We start from the raw sequence: 13,401 nt of genomic DNA, 5'->3' as shown, positions 1-13,401 counted from the left end.
TAGGTTCAAAGGGTATTACAGAGAAGTTGGGTATGGACTAAATCTGTAATAAAATTACTATACAACCCCTATTTCATTAATTAATGTTACTAATCATTTTCCTTTTGATACACAAAGCCAATAAATGGTTACATTAATCTCTGAATCTCAAAAAAAAAAAGGTAAAATATTTTCAAGTCTGAAACATTCTAACACATCTCAAAATTAAGTATTTCAAACCTTATTTTCAGAATAATGGTTTGAAATACTTTAATATTCCTGAAAAGGCACAGAGGGGACAGGGAATCAAGAGTATAGTCTCCCTAAACGTGCCTGTGATCCATAAAAGTCTTGCAGAACAGACAAGGTCTTAAAAGATTCACAAGCTTAGCTACCTGTTCAAGACATTGACGTGGATAAATGCATTTAAACACTGAACTGTTGTCTTTGCGCACTGAAAGCTTATGAATAAGAAAACATTTTGAGTCTTCTTATCCACCTGCAAACTGTATTTCACAAAGTGTCCCATGAATATTTTTGAAAGTGCCAATGAGGATGGCATTTGTGAGTGCTTAGTTGCATTGACTTTTGCTTTCTCAAATTAGCATCTCTCCACAGGACCTCAAAATGGTTAGTGTTGACAGTGTAGAAAAGGGAAACAAAGGTAAATCACTGTTTAATGAGGAGCAAGGCATTCATTAGAAATGAATTACACAGATGAATGCAATTCATTTTGTTACAGATAGAAATGGATCTCTTGTAGGCAAATGGTGATATTACAGCCCAAGGCTATGTAAAGAGAATAGGCACAGAACATACAGAATAAGACATCAGACAACCTGAAATGAAATGCAGATGGTAGCAATAAATACTAAGACAGATGCAAAAAGAAACAGATAAACAACAAAAAACAGCTAGGCTTATTTTAGATCATTCTCTATTCCCCAGAGCATCACTGATGCTTTTCCCAGTAAAACAAAAAAGCAATCCAACTGTTTCAGTTTTGAAAAATAAACCCCTACATTTTCATTTATCTGGAAAATGTAGGTTCATCAGAAAAGTGAAATAAGTAAGACAGCAGAGAAGAGAAGAAAAAAAAAAAAAAAAAAAAAAACACAAAAACCCTTCCTAGAAAAAAAATACAAATTTACAGACTAAAGGACAGATTGATGGGTATTGGTATCTTCTTGGAAGGACAGAAATTTAAGAATAAACAAATCCATATTGAATGAAGAAAAAAAAAAACCCAAAACACAAACCCACCAACTTTTTCTGTGACTATGTAGTTTGGGGTATCTGACAGATTAAGGAATCCTTTGCTAAAATATGTTCTCACAACTCCTTAGAGGAAGAGCAGCACATGAATGCTGCGGAGCCAGCTTCTCTAGAGTGCTTTGCCAAATCATCTTCCACAGAACATGCAGATGAACTCCTTCTACATTTAAAGAATGCAGATCAGTTTCTATGCTCTGAAATAACCCTGGGCCTCACAACAAGATGGACACAATCCAATTACTTCACATAGTTAAAAAAATTGTCTGCTGGCAACTAGCTGAGGTCACCAGTAGCCAGCACCCCATGCAAACTGGAAACGGACACCAGTCATCCTTCCCATGGCCAGAGAAAAGCAACTCTTGAAACACTCATGGAAAGCGGTCACAGAGGAGCGTGTATGTGCAGACTACAGTGGAAATCAGCAAATACTTTCCAAAAAATAAAAAAACCCAACATTAAAATAAAACCAATTTGGAAGAACAGAAATATTTATCTTTTTAAGTCATATTATAAAGGTTAGGAACACATCTTATGCACTGAATAACAGAAATGAAAGAAAATACTTAGTTTGGGGTCAAATAAAACAATGCAAATTATCCAAATTCTTCATTCTCTCCACCCCCCTTCCAATTTCTCAGTTTGCCTATGAAATCTATGTTTGCAAAAACTTCACTGGTGGACTGAAGATAAAAGTTTATTTATATACCTCCTTAAAAATGCTAAGTTTATACATTATTGGTGTGTAACTATCAACATGGTTCTCTTCCATGTTTGGCAAATGTCTTCATTTGACTTTTTGATTTTACTGCTTACCCTGTAAATGAAACAGTAAATTGAAAAAAGGAACTCTCTGCTCCCCACACAAAATTTGAAGAAACAATGGTGAAAATGAGTTCATATAAGTTAAAGCTCAGGAATTTTTAATTTTGTCAATGAGTAAACAATTTTATATTTGTCTTCCCTCCAACAACACCACATACAATATTTTCTTACATATGCTCTGGTCTTTGTAGGCCTATTGATACCTAACACAATTCATCTAGTGTGTTGGATATGAAAAGACCTTTTGTTTTTCTTTTTTTTTTTTAAAGTGCATTTCTAACCCCTGTTGTCTTCTACATTAGCTGCAGATACAGCCAGAAAAATCTCATTCTGAATTCAAGGCTAATGCTGGAGTACTGGCTCTTGTTCTGTAAATATTAATGGAATTTGGGAAGGGGTGGGAGGCAGTGAGAGGGGGAGGAGAAACATGAATGTGCATTTCAAGCAGTTCTTAGGACTCTCTGTCTGTTGTTATGCCAGCCTACAAAAGACAGGTACAAAAGAATCCAGAAAAAAGCAAAACACGCACAAATTTGAGCCAGAAGAAAACCAGGACATGAAACAAAAGGCTGGACAAGCTGCAATTCAGTGCCTGAAGCTATAGAACATGCTAGGAGAGAGAAGGGCAGTCCTAGAAACACTGTAGCTCAGAGCCTCATTTTGTAATGACCTGAAAGATTGGTCTGGACTTTGTCCTCAGTCATTTAAACCTTGCCAGAAGTTCAAAATTACGCCTTCCCTTAGGTGACCAGGATCAGATTGTCATAGGATAAAATCATAGAATTATTTTGGTTGGAAAAGACATTTAAGATCATCAAGTTCAACCATTAACCTAGCACTGCTAAGTCCAACCACTAAACCATGTTCCTAAGCAGGACATCCACAAGTTTTACATGCCTCCAGGGATGGTGACTCAACCACTTCCCCAGGCAGCCTGTTCCAAGGGTTGACAACCCTTTCAGTGAGGAATACCGTTGTGTCTATTGTTTTTCCTATGCATGGCATAAGTAGTTCAGTGATACCAGCTACCGAGAACTAGCATTTAATACACCTAATTAGGTACTTGTAACAAAATACGCAGGGTAGAAGCAGGATACGAGAATGGACAACATTGATGTCTTCTGTCCTTTAAGAAGGGACATTCTGGAAGACCCGTGTAAATTAGGAAAGATAGCTTTTGTGCACAGTAGCCATAATGCCAAACAGAGAACACCGTATTCTGTGATTCGACATACAAAATAAAGCATGCTGGAATAACTGTATTCCAGGAAAAGGTCAGACTTGGAGAGATCTTACCAGTCAACGCCACAAGGTACTGAAATACATGGCTCGAGCCAGTGCACATCACAACACCCCTCCCATACGGCCACCTACCAAAGTTGTTCAGATAGTAAGAAGAAAGTGAACTGCTAAGAAATTTCAGAGTGGCTGGGAAGACATTTGGCCTCAGCAGTGCTGAAAGAAAGAAAAGCCAAAAAAACAACCCTGCATTAAAAAAGCCTGTATCAACTAGAAAAGGATAAACTGTTCCTGGAATGTTTTCTTCAGTCAGCTCTTCATTTCAGTGTTAGGATGGGTGGATCCAGGCCAAAAGGTAAAAGCTTTAAGTCTGGAGCGGCAGGGAACTGAGGCAGACAAAGCAACTTTGACAGGGCAAGGAATGAGCTGGTTAAAATCAAGTAAAAATACATTAGTGCTCTAAAATTGAAAACCCTATCGGGAGATGTAGAATAATACTATGGAAATCTCAGTGTTTCCTTAAAACATTCCTTACTTTCTAATTTAGAAGAACTGAACAAACTAATCCCTTAAAAAAATAGTTCAAATGCTGATTTTTTTTTCCACCTTTGGAGTAAAATCTGGAAAAACAGAGGAAGAGAGCTCCGCGCTCCAAGTGGATGAGGGATGGCAGGTCTGGGATCAGTCCAAATAAGGGGCTTGGCAATGCTATAAATCTTAGAGTAATAAAACAAAAGAACCTTGAGCAAAATTCGTCCTTCCCCTAAGCCTTTGAAAAAATTCCACCCCTTGTGAAAAGCGATATACTGACAGATGAAAAAATTTACCATCACCCTTCCCATTTCCAGGCATATACCCAACACATATGGGCAACACCTGTACAAAATTCCCCCTACACTGCTGCACTGAACTGCTTCGCTACTGATTTTGCCAGGTTGCTTCTACAGAGCAGAGAATGTCACCTGCCTCGGCAGGTTGTCCATCAGTTACAGCTCAAAGTAAAAGACACTTAAGAACCAAAGCAAAAAAACCCCACAATGAAAGGTATACTTGGTGCTTCAAAACAAATACGCGCACCAAGCACCACAGGGCATGGATTCCTAAGTGCCACTTAAATGTAAATAAACAATAATCAATATTGCTGTGACTGAGAAGGAAAACATCACAATAGGACAAATAAAAAAACCAAACCAAACAAAACCAAGCTTGTTTATTTGAAACTGAAAAAAAAAATTATTTTCTAATTTAATGCACACATTAAAGAAGGACTATCGCAGGAAGAACAGAAGAGATTTCAGAAAGTGTAGTGATCCTGCAGGCTCACAAGATATTCAGGATACAGAGGAAGAAAAACTTGTTTCTCACAAAACATCTCTCAGCTAGTAGTACACTGAGAGTAAAACCACTACCAAAGAAGAAGAAACTCAGTATGACAGTAACAGACAACACAGGATACCAGACAGGAGTAGAAAGGGAAAATTTATTTGAAGAGGACAGGTGCCACCAAACTTGATGCAGCTAAAAAGGAGACGGGGGCGGGGGGGGGAAGAGGTGGTGCAAAAGAGGGGTCAACTAGGTGCTGGCACAATCAGTTCAGGATTTGGATGCTATAGTTTACTATGTATTTTCTGCCTTTTTTTTTTTGTGGACTAGAGGAGAGCTTTGTTTGGATGGAGAAAAAGAGATAATAGAAATAAACATAGGGCACAGTGAGAACACTACATGAAGTATATTTACTTGGGACGGAAAGGTAAAGCTGGGTGTGAAAAACAAAGCAAATGAAGTATAAGAGACAGCAAGGCTTTGGGTTGGGAATGACTGAAAAGATGTTTCCCCCTCACCACTCTAAAATCAAAAGAAACAGACAAAATTACATTGAGCAACCCAAAGCACAAGCTGAAAAAGATTTCTGCATAAGGATGTTAGAAAGGGATGCTGACAACAAATTTAATTGAGAAAAGTTAGGAATAAAAAGGTAGAGCTGAGAGTTGCCATCGTCTGGGCTAGTATCACTCCCAAAAAATTAAGTACTAAGTCGTCCTGCAGCACTTCCACAGAAAATGACAGTAACACACAAATGAGTGACTAGAAGAATGTCTTCAGAGCAAAAAGAAGAGTGAGTAAAGAAGTCAGGGAAGGCCAACACATCAAGTAACACTGTGACAGGCATGGCCAATAAGCAAGTGAAGCTGAAGATACACTCTTGAGGAACTGGCCAAAAAGACTGTTAAATCTTGTGAAGTTAGTTTCAATTAAGTGTAAAGAACAGGAAACGAAGCGAAAATAATTCTTAATCAGCTTGGGAGGAGGCAAGATAGAAAGGTCTTAAACTGCTGCTTGACAGGTTTAGAGATGATGGATAAGGATGATGTGCCAGAAGCCTGAATCAAGACCAGTCACTGATGATGGAGAGCAAGCCACAGCTGTTTTGTACAAAGGCACTGAAGAACGAAGAGAAAGATTAAGGAGCCAAACTCCTACAAAAGCAGAGGGCAGATTTATATAAACAACTTCTATCTCTGAGTTCTGTCTGAAGTCCTACAACAAGACTGGCTCTCCTTCATTAATATTCCATACAATAATACAAGTAAATTCACAGAGCACAGACCTGCTGCTGCTCTCAGAAAAACAAATCTACAACGCCAGCTAGTAAAGCAACAAAGTTGAGGTCTGAATGCACACTTTTTCCTCTAGTGGAACAACAGAGATACTCAGTTTAATACTGTTAGGAGTGAGAGTTATCAATACGAACCTCCATTTGTAGTCAAATTTCTAATGCACACGAAGACATTCAAATATTTTATAACATACTCCTTTTGCATGTGCTCATTTATCAGCAGATTGTTCAGATTTACTATCTGAGTATCAGACCAGATATGTCAGATCTGTGCTGCGAGAAAAAGTTAAATCTATCTTCTTTCTTAATTTCCTTTATTAATATGAAATCTATTTCTTCATTATTTTTGAAGAGACTTTGTATTAACTTTTGAATTAACCAAAAGCAACACGGCTCAAAACTAAAACTCTGCTAGGAATAATTATTACTCTTTGGTAGCAAAACTCTCCCTTCCATTTAACTGTTAGTGGTATTAGAAGAGTGTTTGTCTGCAGTAGAAACTGATGGAGCTGGAAGATCAAGTTCAGAAAAGACATTATGCTGAGAAACAGGAAATCATGCTCTTTACAAGACTGAGGACAGTTTTAATCCTGGATCCAATATTTACTTAAACACTGACCTTGAATAACTCAACCTTTCCATCTTACTGTCCTCATCTACCCCACTGAAGTGTTGTGCAGATTTGTTAATATTTGTACAATATTCTGAACATGTCGAACACAAAGGATTATAGCTATTATGGAATAACTCTCTTAATCCTTTCCAAAACAAATACAATAATACAATGTTATCATTAAATTAAAAACAAGAAACCCTGAAAACAAGTAGGATGTTAGAATGCTATCCTTTAAATCCTTCCTCTGTACCTACATATGAAACTCAACTATGGGAATTATTTTTCAAAAGTTTGAACATGATAAGTATTTTACCAAAAAACTATTTATAATAAAACTAATTTCTTTCTTTAAAAGTTCAGAAGTTCATTTAAAGAGATCATCAATCTCAATGACAGCTACAATTTGTCAATCTGGCTGCCCTGCCCAGTCAGCCTGTATCATACTATAAAATTATACGAAGACCAAACCCTGATGATGATTTCATGATCACAAAGGCCACAAAGCCATGGAGATACTGCCTACCAGCTATTCAGCAGATAAAGCAGCAGCCTAAAGGGAACACTCCTGGAAGCCTCCACAACTATCTCTGCCCAAGGAATGAGCTTTCTATGGAAATAGTGGGTAGATTTATGCATTTTTTAGTTTACATACAAAAATTACAATGTGGTTCAGCCTCTACTATTTCTAAAGGGTTTATTTAAAAAAAAGGAAATAATTGACTGACTGGCACTTATGCAATCCACTGGAAAAAAAGAATGTTTTACTGTTAAATTATGAAAACAAAAACATTAACTTACATTTTTTCCGCTTTTCACTCCCCTGCAAATTTTAGCATATTTTAATTAGTAAGTGTTAGTTACCATAGCTACCATAACCATACTATCTTTGAAGTCAATTTTATTAAAATCCTGAAATTCATACTTTTACCATATCATAGTTAAGCTTATACAGTATTTACAAGCATAACTGGCATTACATGAAGCACCATATGTACTAAGACCAAGAGAAATAACAACAGTGTGGGTCACCTATGTGTCTTTATGTCATAAAAACAAATAAGTGACTTCTGACTATTAGGGTGAAGCAAAAAGCAAACGTGACCAAGGAACAGGCAGGTCAGTTGAGAAGGGTTTAAGACAATAAATAAATAAATAAAATAATATTTATTTCCAGAATAGGCACAATGATACAGGAAAAGAGAAAGTTAAATATAAGGGTAAAATCTTGCACATATAAATCCCAGATTTATAATTCCTTTTTAGCAGCACTTTAGCCTGCTGATGACATATAACCATCATCATTACCATAAGGGTTACTCCAAGCCACTACTACAGTTTTAAAAGTTCCAAAATTTTTTTGCTGCTGCCATTTAAGTTTTGCACATGCGTGACATATTAAGACTTCAAGGCTGAACAAACAGAAATTACATAAAAAAAACCCAAAAATTGTGCCTTTGTGTAAGCCCTTCATATCTCAGATACACTCCTACAGTAGAATTTTGAAGGGAAAAAAAAAACAAACCACTCTTGATCTTAAAAGAGTCAAAAATAAACCAGAAATGGATCAAACACAAAATAAGTGTGAAATTTAGCTTTAAATATTCTGTAGAAATAATGCCACACTTGCATTTGGGACTATATTTAAGAGTGTGATGTAGTTACTGTTACACAAAATGATTTGGTCAACCTCTGCGTTCAGCCACATCTTTCACGTGGTGAAAAGGTAACACAGCAGTAGCATGCCAGATAAAGACGACCATGCACCTCAAATATTATGAACACAGGTTATTTCAGCACTGTGTGACGTGCTGGGCTTACTTTCTCTCAATGACCACAGAGGACCATTTGGACAGCAAGACCCGATGCCCAGTACAGCAGATAGACAGCACAGCTCAGAAGGGCTGGACTCGCTGCTCGAGGGCACCAACACACAAGCTCATCCACAGGTATTCCAGAACTATCCCAGGAAAAAGTCAAATTAAAGAGAGTCTGTGAGGAACCACTAACGTAAGGTTTCCTACAGCGGCCTCCTGGCACTTCGTTACTCAGGGCAACATTCAGAATCACCCCAGAAGCAGTTGCAGGTGTTTTGAAAAAAAACCCCACGATGCCACTTCTCCCCAGGTCCCTGTCACACACCACAGGAGTTCCATATGACAGGGGACAGACCTAGAGTTTTCTGGGAACAAAGAGTCAGCAAACACTGCCCCTACCACAATAGTTCATTCACTCTACAGACTGCCCTGGGAAAGGAAACGCGCCACGCGGGCTACGTACAAACATGGGATGGAGCATGGGTACGCAGTGGCCACAGCTAAGACCGGCTCTACGCACTCCAACTCCCCCAGCTCTCCCAATAGTGCAAGGAGGAAAAAAATGCACAAAGAGGCACAAGACTACAGAAACGCCAACAGAAGCTTTAAGACAATGTTACACATCAAGACCACTTCCTGACCTAAATTTTGTACATTCCTGATCTCATCTTGTAAATTTTCACCTACTCCAACACTTGACAAAGGGTCTTTCCTCCATCAGCTATCCATAGCCAAGCAGCCTGCTTCAACTTCTTAGTTTGCATCCACCCTCAGCCTTACTCAAAACTCACTCCCAGAATCATCGAATTTAAAATTGTTCTGGGAACACAGATTTTACAACTTTCTGAAATACACAGCAAATTACCTCACCATGAGCTATACAGACTTTTAAAGATTTAAAAAAAAAAAAAAATCACCTAACCTATTTTAATAAGAAGTGGAGCATAATATTTTATAAAGGGGCAAGAAGGAACGTGGATGCACGCAGGTATTAACACGTCTGCTGTGCCAGCTAAGGAATTGCCATGAGAATCCAATGGAGATGCGCTTGTTACAAATGTGTGGGTGGGAAATGTTGAGGGCAGCAGCTAGAGAGAACAATTATTTACTGTAGTCAGATAAGAATATCTCCAATTAGAAGACAGTCACTATTAACTTGTTAACAAATGTAGCCCAAAGTAGTGAACTTTAAAAAGTCCCTGAAACTGAGTTCATTCCACCTAAGCAAAAAAAAGGCTCACACAGGTTCACCTAAGGATCATGCTAGCTCCTATAAGGTGCATATACTTATAGACAAAATTCTGCTAGTGACTATATTGGACGAGTGTGAAAAAATTGCAAGCAGCACACATATTTCCAGAACAGGGACCAGAAAAACAGCTTTTCAGCTTTTTGAGGAGAAGACATAAAAGAAGAAAAAAGGAAGGGTGTGGATGATCAGAAAGACAGCCTCAAACTCTTCCCAAAAAGCTGTCTACTCTTCTTGTGTTCTCGAGAAGACAGACAAGTTAGCATGCCACCTCAGAAAGCTGCCATATAGCAAAACTCTAGTCTGCTGAGCTGTATTTTCCACTCAAGAGGTAAATAAAATTATTCCTTTATTACTACATAACATCAGTTGCCTGTTAACCAAATGCTGAACTTGTTATGGATCAAAACATTCATTTTAATATGCCCTCTACAGCTTGAAGGTCTAGAACTGCCTTAGTCGGGGGGTTAACCGGTCTGGTTTGAGCCCAACTGTTTGGCTAACTTTTTCAAAAATTGAAGGTTCCCAGACCAACACATACCACCACTGTCAGCAGTCCCCAGCCACACGCACACAGACACAAGAACAGTGTACAGCTGCTCAGAGATCATCTATCACTCTGCTATAATACTACTACATGTTACTTCTTACTGAAGTATTCAAAAGAAGACAGTATTTATCTCCTCAACATACCAAGTCTAATCACAATTACTTGATGTCTCTGAGCATGCCCAACACACTTCCCTTGGTTTGTTTTTTGTTTGGTTGGGTTTTGTTTAGTTGGTTTTTTTAATTTGTGATACCTTTACAGCAGTGCTCTCTCCTCTGCAGCAATAATATTCCTCACAAAGTGTACAGGCTTCTAACCATCCAACCTCGCCACAAAAGATAAAAGAATTGCTTCTAGACTCTCTCAAATGAGAATGATTGTTTCTTGAACTCTTTACACAACCAATGCTCTAATAAAACTTTGTACTATGGGCATAAACATTTACTTATCTCTGTATGAACTCCTACTTTACAAGGGGAAAAGTTGGAAAAGTATCTAAATTTCTTTTAGCAAAATAGGAATGGAAAACTCTTTTAAAAAAAAATTAAATCGTAATGCTAATATTGGTCTTGTATCTGTACTCTTCCTCTACTCGTTCCTTTTTTTTATGTCACTAAAAAGGAAAACTAAATGGATCTGTTTCTCAGACTATGGTTAACTCCCACTGCATGGACAGTGTTTGATCATGAAAATATATATAAATAAGTACGACTTCGCTTACTTGAGCAGCCTTGTTAAATCAGCGTATGAAAATTGGGCACCATTCAAACTGTAAAAGAATACTGTGCCAGCTCATAAAAGGATGACTTCTCCCCCCCCCCCCCCCTTATTCTTTTTTGGGTTTTGTTTAATATCTGTACCTTGACTTTGGTTCTGAAGCCTGTTCCTAATGGGGAATCCTTGGACCAAAGCAGTAAATCCTTCAAGTCACTGCTGTACTAATTTGTGCGGGCAAGGGTTACTTCCCAAAATTCAAAATCAACTTACTATATGTATTTTACATATAAGAGCAACTTTATATGCATCATTTACATAACTACTAAGGTAGGCTGGAATCCTTTAGAATGAAAAGGTCTGTACTAGTATATGAAACGTTACCGCAGACTTGTAAAATTATGTTTTAAACTAAATAAGCAGTTTGTATAGCATCGGACTTGTAATGTTTGCCATAAAAAGTTGTCATAATCTGTAAAAATAGAGTTGGTCACTATAAGTCAAAAATTGTGCTAAGATGTCTTCACATAACATCAACTTTTCTCCCCAAGATTTTAACCATAATAAAAACAAACACCAATATTAAAACTCTGGGGAGAAAGTGACAACTTTAAAAGTAAATAAACATACGCTGTATACGAAGGATGAATTCAATTATGGTATTTTACATGGTGCAGAGTGGAAAGAAGAGGAGAAGTAAAGACTCCTTTGGTGTTCAGGTGAGAATTTTTCCAAGCATGCAAATTACAGATCTAGTCAGATATATTGAGGTGTGACAGATGTAATAAAGATAGCTGTATGTTTGTGTTCCTGGCTCAGCAGGAGAATTTCCTACAGAAATTAAAGTCGCTGGGGAGTAGTTAGTGCAAATCACTAATACAGGTAACAAGTTTTGCTCTCTGAAGGAAACGGCATATATTGGTTTGTTCTGGTTCAAGAGAGTGTTCAACTACTCTTCTCTTAGGTATGTACAGACTCTGCCTGGAACAAGGGAATTGACAAACTAAGTGCACTTTCAGCGGGAAAACCGAGGCTCAAGATGCGAGCCGAATGGCTGTTACTATTTCTCTGAAACACTTTAGTTACGTTGAGATGAACACAAGGAACAGAAAGGGCACTGCTGGTGCAGTTCCCCAGCGAGAAAGAGGAAGGTGAAGTCCAACTGGGATGCCTTTGAGAAGAGGCAAGGCAAACCCTGAATGGTGACATCACTGTCTTCCACGGATGTGACAGTAACGTGTAAGAAATACTTCATATGCCAGTTCTCTTCTGCTAGACAGGAAACACAGGCTGGCATAGGACAACAAAAGCTTAGCCTACCAGAGGAGTGGATTCCCCTGCTATCTTATTAGTTCTCCTGAACTGCTGGAGTTGCAAATATTCAAAAATTGGAAAAGCTTTACAGGGAAACAACATACACATTTGCCTGTTTCTTGTTCTTTCCAGGCATCTCCGTATGGCCACTACTGGAAACAGGATAATGGTAAAAGTCACTGGCTGAGTCAGGGACCAAGAGGACCACCACCAGGCTGAACTGGTTTAGGAACTGACAGTTCAAAAAATAAAAGTAAAAATTAAAAAATAATAGTTTTACATAACTTTAACACCAAGTTACTCTGTTTGGAGATCAGAACTCAGCATTGCCTTCTCAGAACTCAATACCAGACAGCAGAGTTTAAGCAGCCCATTCCATATTTGGGGAAAATATACTGGTTATATCCACTTCCCCAAGTGGAAAAGTCAGGATAAGAACCCAATGCCCTCTTTGCTACCCAGACTGACATTTCAAATGGTTGTCACCATCTTTCAACGGCCTACAGGGCAAGCCCACGCTAGCCAGTAATTTGCTACAAACAACATCAAACTTCCTTTCTATGTCAACTCTGACTATGGCAGCGTGTTTTGCGTGCCTGCAAGGAAACTACAGAAAGTCTTCAAGGCAACATGCTGCCAAAGAGTTGTGATTTGGGGGGACGCATGGCAAAAGTACTATCTCACATGCTGTGAAGTCATTTAAATGGCCAAAATATGGGTTTATTTCTTAATACACACTTTAATTGGTCCTCTTAGCTAGAAAGAGATTTGTAAGTTAAACATGAAACAAACCAAATGTAGCAAAACCAAGCTTAACAAGCGTGGTATCTAAAGGTCTGGCTCCACTATTGCCTTCCAATTTGTGAAGTCACTTAAACTAACAAAGTGGATATAAAACAGCACCCCTCTAATTTGGCAACATACTGCCAAACTGCAAAGGTACGTAAATGATGCCATGCACTATAAATATACTGTGTATGAAAACCTAAACTTTTCCTCCCCCCCCCCCCCAAGTTTCTGATTTCATCCCCGCCGCGGTGCATCGATGGTTCCTACCAGGGGCTCACGGTTATTTTGGAACCCCCACACCTGGGAGTTCACGCAAGAGCGCGGCGCTGCCCGGCCGGGACCGGCCGCCCCGTGGGACCCCCCACACCACCCCCGGCGAACCCTTCCCGGGCCTGGGACCGCCCAGGACCCTCGGTGCTCCGG

The 13,401-nt window shown here is 38.7% G+C and overlaps 2 protein-coding genes across 3 annotated transcripts in view; both read right to left on the bottom strand.

Annotated features, from left to right (window-relative positions):
- Positions 1 to 13,401, bottom strand: part of AGBL4 (AGBL carboxypeptidase 4) — a 950,709-nt gene that overhangs the window by 366,587 nt on the left and 570,721 nt on the right. The gene's annotated exons all lie outside the window — the stretch shown is intronic.
- BEND5 (BEN domain containing 5) overlaps positions 1 to 13,401 on the bottom strand; it is a 32,417-nt gene that overhangs the window by 18,164 nt on the left and 852 nt on the right.

Source organism: Balearica regulorum, chromosome 8 (genome assembly GCF_011004875.1).
Source record: "Balearica regulorum gibbericeps isolate bBalReg1 chromosome 8, bBalReg1.pri, whole genome shotgun sequence".
Classification (NCBI taxonomy): domain Eukaryota; kingdom Metazoa; phylum Chordata; class Aves; order Gruiformes; family Gruidae; genus Balearica; species Balearica regulorum.
Note: the sequence above shows the minus strand (reverse complement) of the source record. Positions and strands in the feature narration are given on the sequence as shown.